Source organism: Dendropsophus ebraccatus, chromosome 3 (assembly GCF_027789765.1).
Source record: "Dendropsophus ebraccatus isolate aDenEbr1 chromosome 3, aDenEbr1.pat, whole genome shotgun sequence".
NCBI classification, from domain to species: Eukaryota; Metazoa; Chordata; class Amphibia; order Anura; family Hylidae; genus Dendropsophus; species Dendropsophus ebraccatus.
Genome location: NC_091456.1, coordinates 81,337,037 through 81,343,349, shown reverse-complemented (window position 1 = coordinate 81,343,349; position 6,313 = coordinate 81,337,037).

Below are 6,313 nucleotides of genomic sequence, written 5' to 3'. Positions count from 1 at the left end.
AGTTTTAGAAAATCAAGATATTCTACTCCAACCTAACTTTTCTCGAACGGTTTGATGAACACTAATTGTGACATCTGATGCAAGACTATGGAAGAGACCCTTCCTTTTACTAAAGATATCAAAAGCTCTTGCATATAAGCCATGTCAGCATTAGATGGCTAAATCATCATATGCAAATAAGAAATTCCTGTGTTCGTTATTTTCTGTGTATTCCTTGGTGATCCTTTGAGATCTAATTCCATCAGTGGCTTCATGGCTATTGTGAAATATGCTAAACCTGAAGCAGAGAATTCCAGATGTCCAGATGTCTTTATTGTGAATATTCTGTTAACTTTTCTCTTCACAAGAACTACCAGAAGGGGGTCATGAGCTATAACTTAATGCTGTATTTTTACTTTTCCCAAAAGGTAAAAAACCCACATATATGATCAATATTAGCTTTAGGCTATGTTCACACGGCGTGAGAGACCGGCCGTTCCATGACCCCGGCCGGGTCACGGAACGGCCGGTCTCTGTCCCGATTATCGCGGCCAGTACTTAAGCACCGGCCGGATGATCTGTCCGGCCGCAGAGCTCTGATGCGGGGGCATCAGCGCACGCCCGCATCAGAGCTTCCCCCTGCACACTATGAAGCAAGCTCGCTTCATAGTGTAAACCGACAGGGTTTCCTACGGCCGCAATTCATTGACAGTTATTTCCGGCCCCGTACGGGATCCCGGCCGGAGCGCATATGATGTGTATACGCTCCGGCCGGGATCCCATTGAAAGTAAGGCATTGTTCCACCGTGCCAAAAGTACGGCCGTTGTTGCCATCGGCCTTAGAGATCTGAAACAAATACACCCCTTTTGTTGGTTTTACTGATTTCTACCACTGATTTGTGATGTATGGCACCTTTATAATATTTAACACGCCATAATAATGGGTTTCAAGCATTTGTTTAAGCAAAACCTTACCCTTTTCCAATATTAATATATATTACAGTGTTTCTGATACACAATGCATATCTTGCTTAGGAATGGTTTAGGTATAGGATGTTCTTCAAGACCAGTTTCAGCTTAATGACAAATCAAAGACATAGTTCAAAATGTTATAATTTTCTAATCTAATTAACAGCATATGTGTTAAAATGCTAATGTTTCCCTTTTTGTTCACAGAATAGATTAGCAAACAGGAGAATTGCAGATAGATTTTTTTTCTTTTTTTTTCTTTTTTTTTAAAGCAAACTACTACAAAAAGGCTTTGATTGTATGTGATGTTTCCTAGACAAACATTATATATAATGCTGTACAGCAGTTAAAACATACTGTATCTGACAAATAACTTAATACTGTATATTGGTACAGCCATGACACACACAGCTTCATTAAAATAGATTCTTGTTGAAGAGAAGATGCAATGGCGGATTATAATGTGGGCGGATTGGGCGGCTGCCCGGGGCCCGAGGCTCCGGGGGGCCCATGTTCTGCAGTGGCGCTCTGTACCTGGAGTCCCGGCCCACAACGCTCGTCACCCCTGTCTGATGTGCGGCTGCCGGGGGTGTCACGTCCTATACCCGGCAGCGCGCATCATAGAGCTCCCTGTGGCCGTGACTTCCGGTACAGAGAGCATCCCTGTGCCGGAAGTCCCATCCCCGGCGTACAGGGAGCTCTATGATGCGCGCGCTGCCGGGGACGTGACACCCCCGGTAGCCGCACATCAGATGGGGACAGACGGAGGCTGGAGAAGAAGAGACGATCGGGGGAGCGGGTTGTTAGGTAAGTTTTTTTTTTTTTCATCTGACTTGCAAGGGGGGGATAAGAGAGAGGGGACCATCTATAAGGGGTGGGGGGTGGGGAGAGGGAACCATCTATAAAGGGGGGGAGAGAGGGGACTATCTATAAGGGAGGGGGATAAGAGACAGGGGACCATCTATAAGGGAGAGGGATAAGAGAGAGGGGACCATCTATAAGGGAGGGGGATAAGAGAGAGGGGACTATCTATAAGGGGGGGGGGGAGAGGGAACCATCTATAAAGGGGGGGAAAGAGGGGACTATCTATAAGGGAGGGGGATAAGAGACAGGGGACCATCTATAAGGGAGAGGGATAAGAGAGAGGGGACCATCTATAAGGGAGGGGGATAAGAGAGAGGGGACCATCTATAAAGGGGGGGAGAGAGGGGACTATCTATAAGGGAGGGGGAATAAGAGAGAGGGGACCATCTATAAAGGGGGGAGAGAGGGGACTATCTATAAGGGAGGGGGGATAAGAGAGAGGGGACCATCTATAAAGGGGGGAGAGAGGGGGCCATCTATAAGGGAGGGGGGATAAGAGAGAGGGGACCATCTATAAAGGGGGGAGAGGGGGCCATCTATAAGGGGGGGGAAGAGAGAAGGGGCCATCTATAAAGGGGGAGGGCATCTATAAGGGAGGGGGATGAGAGGGGACATCTATAAGGGGGGGAGAAGAGAGAAGGGGCCATCTATAGGGGGGGAGAGGAGAGAAGGGGCCATCTATAAGGGGGGGGGGGATAAGAGAGAGGGGGCCATCTATAAGGGAGGGTGAGAGAGAGAGGACCATCTATAAGGGGGGGGGAGAGGGGGCCATCTATAGGGGGGAAGGGGCCATCTATAAGGAAGGGGGGAGAGAAGGCGCCATCTATAAGGGAGGGGGGGAGAGAAGGGGCAATCTATAGGGGGGAGAGAAGGGGCCATCTATAAGGGGGAGGGGAACAACATAGGGAGAGAGGGGGCCATCTATAAGGGGGCTACATAGAGGAAAGCATATACTATAAGGGGGATCACATAGAGTCAGCCTACCTACTAAACAAGGGTGTAAAGGGGCCAATACAGATGTGCGGTTTGTAGAGAGATGAGGATGGTGTCAGAGTGAGGAGCCTAATATGTCTGTCTAGCAGATTCTGTGGATTTGTTGCTCGGAGAAGTTCTCATGATGGTCCAGAGCAGATGAAGACGAAGATGAAAAGGGAAGAACTCCGAGAAGACGTCCCCTGTGAGTCACCTGATATAACAGCACTGTAATGTATATGGTGTACAGAACCTGTGTAGAGCTGGGTACCTCTATATGACTGTATGAGGTGATAGTAATCTGTGTACAATGGATATTATTCAGTAGCAACGGCGGTATTAGTCACTATTAGTGGTGACATTAGTCAGTATGCAGTGGTATTAGTCAGTATGTGGTGGTATTAGTCAGTATGCGGTGGTATTAGTCAGTATGCAATGACATTAGTCAGTATGTGGTGGTATTAGTCAGTATGAGGTGGTGTTAGTTAGTATGCAGTGACATTAGTCAGTATGCAGTGGTATTAGTCAGTATGCAGTGACATCAGTCAGTATGCAGTGACATTAGTCAGTAGGTGGTGGAATTAGTCAGTATGTAGTGACATTAGTCAGTATGTGTTGGTATTAGTCAGTATGCGGTCACATTAGTCAGTATGCAGTGGTATTAGTCAGTATGCGATTACATTAGTCAGTATGCAGTGGCATTAGTCAGTATGTGGTGGTATTAGTCAGTATGCAGTGGTGTTAGTCAGTATGCGGTGGTGTTAGTTAGTATGCGGGGGTATTAGTCAGTATGCGGTGGTATTAGTCAGTATGCAGTGACATTAGTCAGTATGCGGTGGTATTAGTCAGTATGTGGTGGTATTAGTCAGTATGCAGTGGTATTAGTCAGTATGCAGTGACATTAGTCAGTATGCTGTGGTATTAGTCAGTAGGGGGTGGAATTAGTCAGTATGTGGTGGTATTAGTCAGTATGTGGTGGTGGTGTTAAACTCAGCACGGTGACTGGGGCCAGAAGCAGTCTGCCTCTGTACACTGTGTAGTGGTGATGACCTGTAACTGCAGCTCAGCTACACAGTAAAGACAGAAGCTTCTGACCCCATTTACTGTGTTATTATCTGTAATTCCAGTCATGGCCATGATGATACAACATGTAGCCATCCTGCGCGCACAACATCCTCTCATAACTTATCACCGCGCGGAGAGTGGGCCTGTGTGCTCTGGAATGCCAGGGCTGATTTTCAGTCCCAGTCCGGCCCTGCTAACATGTAAGCAGTGTGTGTTAGCACTGGGGGTGCTAGGACTGGAACATGGACCATTGGGGGCTGGGGGGAGGCTGCCTGGCAGTGGGACCGGACAATGATTATTGGGGCAGGCTGCATAGGGGGGCCAGATGGCCATATGTTAAGGGAAACAACAGAAAACCAGGTGGGATGATGTTTATTGGTGGTGGGGGGGGGGGGGGCAGAGCAAAGGACCAGATGAGGTGGCAAGATGTTTATGGGGGGGGGGGGGGGGGGGCAGGTTGGGTGGACAGCCCCGGGCCCAGGGTACATTTAATCCGCCACTGACAAGATGACATGTAGCACACCTGCTGTCTGGACAGGAAGCATCACATTGTCATCAAATAATCAATTTTAAATTAAAAACAAATTTTTCAGCATGAACACAAAGTCACTTCAACATCAAATAATCAAATAATCAAATAATCAAATAATCAATTTTAAATTAAAAACAAATTTTTCAGCATGAACACAAAGTCACTTCAACAGACACTTATAAGTTTAATTCCTAAAAGAGGCAGTCATTTTAAAAAAGAAAAAAAAACAACAACTTTTAACATGTTGTAGAAAAATGTCTCTGTGACAAGTCAAATGACAAAAAAAATAGATGTGCGATGAGCAACTTGTGGTGCTTCTGGGCAGCCTGCAGTGGTTACGGGCAATCTAAGGTGGTTACGGGTAAACTGAAGTGCGTAAGAGTAATCTGGGGTGGTTACGAGTAATCGGGGGTGGTTACGGGTAATCTTAGGTAGATATGGGTAATCTAAGGTGGTTACAGGCAATGTGTAGTGGTTACGGAGAATCTGGGGTGGTTAAGGACTATCTGGAGTGGTTACACACTATCTGGTGGGATTAGGGGCAATCTGGCGTGATTACAGGCAATCTGGGGGGTTACGTGCAATGTGAGGTGGTTAGGTGCAATGTGGGGTTTTTACCGACAATCTGGCATGGTTACCGACAATCTCGGAGTAAACCGCAACTATTACTATAATGAAAGTGTGTGTGTTATATATTTTTGTATGTTTTTCACTTTTTGTACTTTCACACATTTTTTCTTATAACTATATTAGGCTATGTTCACACAACATATATTTTCGTAAAATCACGGCCATTGTACTTTCGGGGAGGGGGGGGGTTCCTTACATTAGACATTAGAGTAGCTGGGGTGTCTTATTTTACTAGGTCATCTTATTTTCGGGAAATCACAGTAGTAATGACAGCAAGGAAGCGGACACAATAAAACATAAATTGCTTTTTCTAACCTTAGAGAAACATCCATAACATAAGCATCTGTTACATGCTGACTTCTCTGGCCTTCTTGCGGACACTGGTGGCTGGGAAGAGGAAAAAAGCCAACTGGTATGTTTCATGCAGCTTGTATAACTCCTGTTGATATCAAGGGAAGAATAAGCAGTGAATACTCTGTAGCACAGAAACAAAATGAAAGAGTTCCTTAAATGCATGCATCACCGGACCAGACCAAACTCCCGCAATAATCCAAAAATCAAAAAGGGTTTAGATGGCACTTTTAGCCTCAGTGTTGCTTTGGCCAGGGTGCGTCACTTCCAGTGCGTGGCCTCCAACATCACACAAGTTGCACGAGGATGCTAGGGATAGAAATCGGCATGCCTCATAGCATCCTACTACCTACTACCCTCTTTCTGCCGCCTGGTGGATAAATTAATTTTCTTGCCGGATTCGCCAGGAGGAGACAAATGAAGCCATGAAAAGAAAAGCTCCAAAAACTCCAGCCCGCTACCTGACTGGTGAACATATCTTTTCCTTTCACTAAAAGGGCTTACTGATCTCTCTTATGGGTCTTTGTCCAGCACTAGAAAGAATAAGAAAGTATCCTCTACGGGTCATCATAAGGAGTGTGTGGAGTGTAAAGCCCAACTTGACAACACCTATGCTAAATCCTTTTGTCTGCCTTGTATTAACACTCCAGGAATCATCTGTGCTTTCGAACAGTAACAAGAAGATAGTACGGTTAAACTTTCTCCTAAAGGCCTAGGGAGTCATCTCAATGGAAATGGTAACCCAGCCCCTGAATAGAGCCAAGCAAGAGCAGAGCAAGCTGTATCCAAAGCTGTTACGAGTCTTAGGTCATGACAAGGGAAATACCAAAGCCAGGTATTCATCTTTGGGCCAGGCAAGCTGTAAAATATCATCAGTAACCCCACACTCCACTGACCTCACACCTATCAGTGCTCACCCAGCCAAGGGGAAACTACAGCTTTTCATGAGCA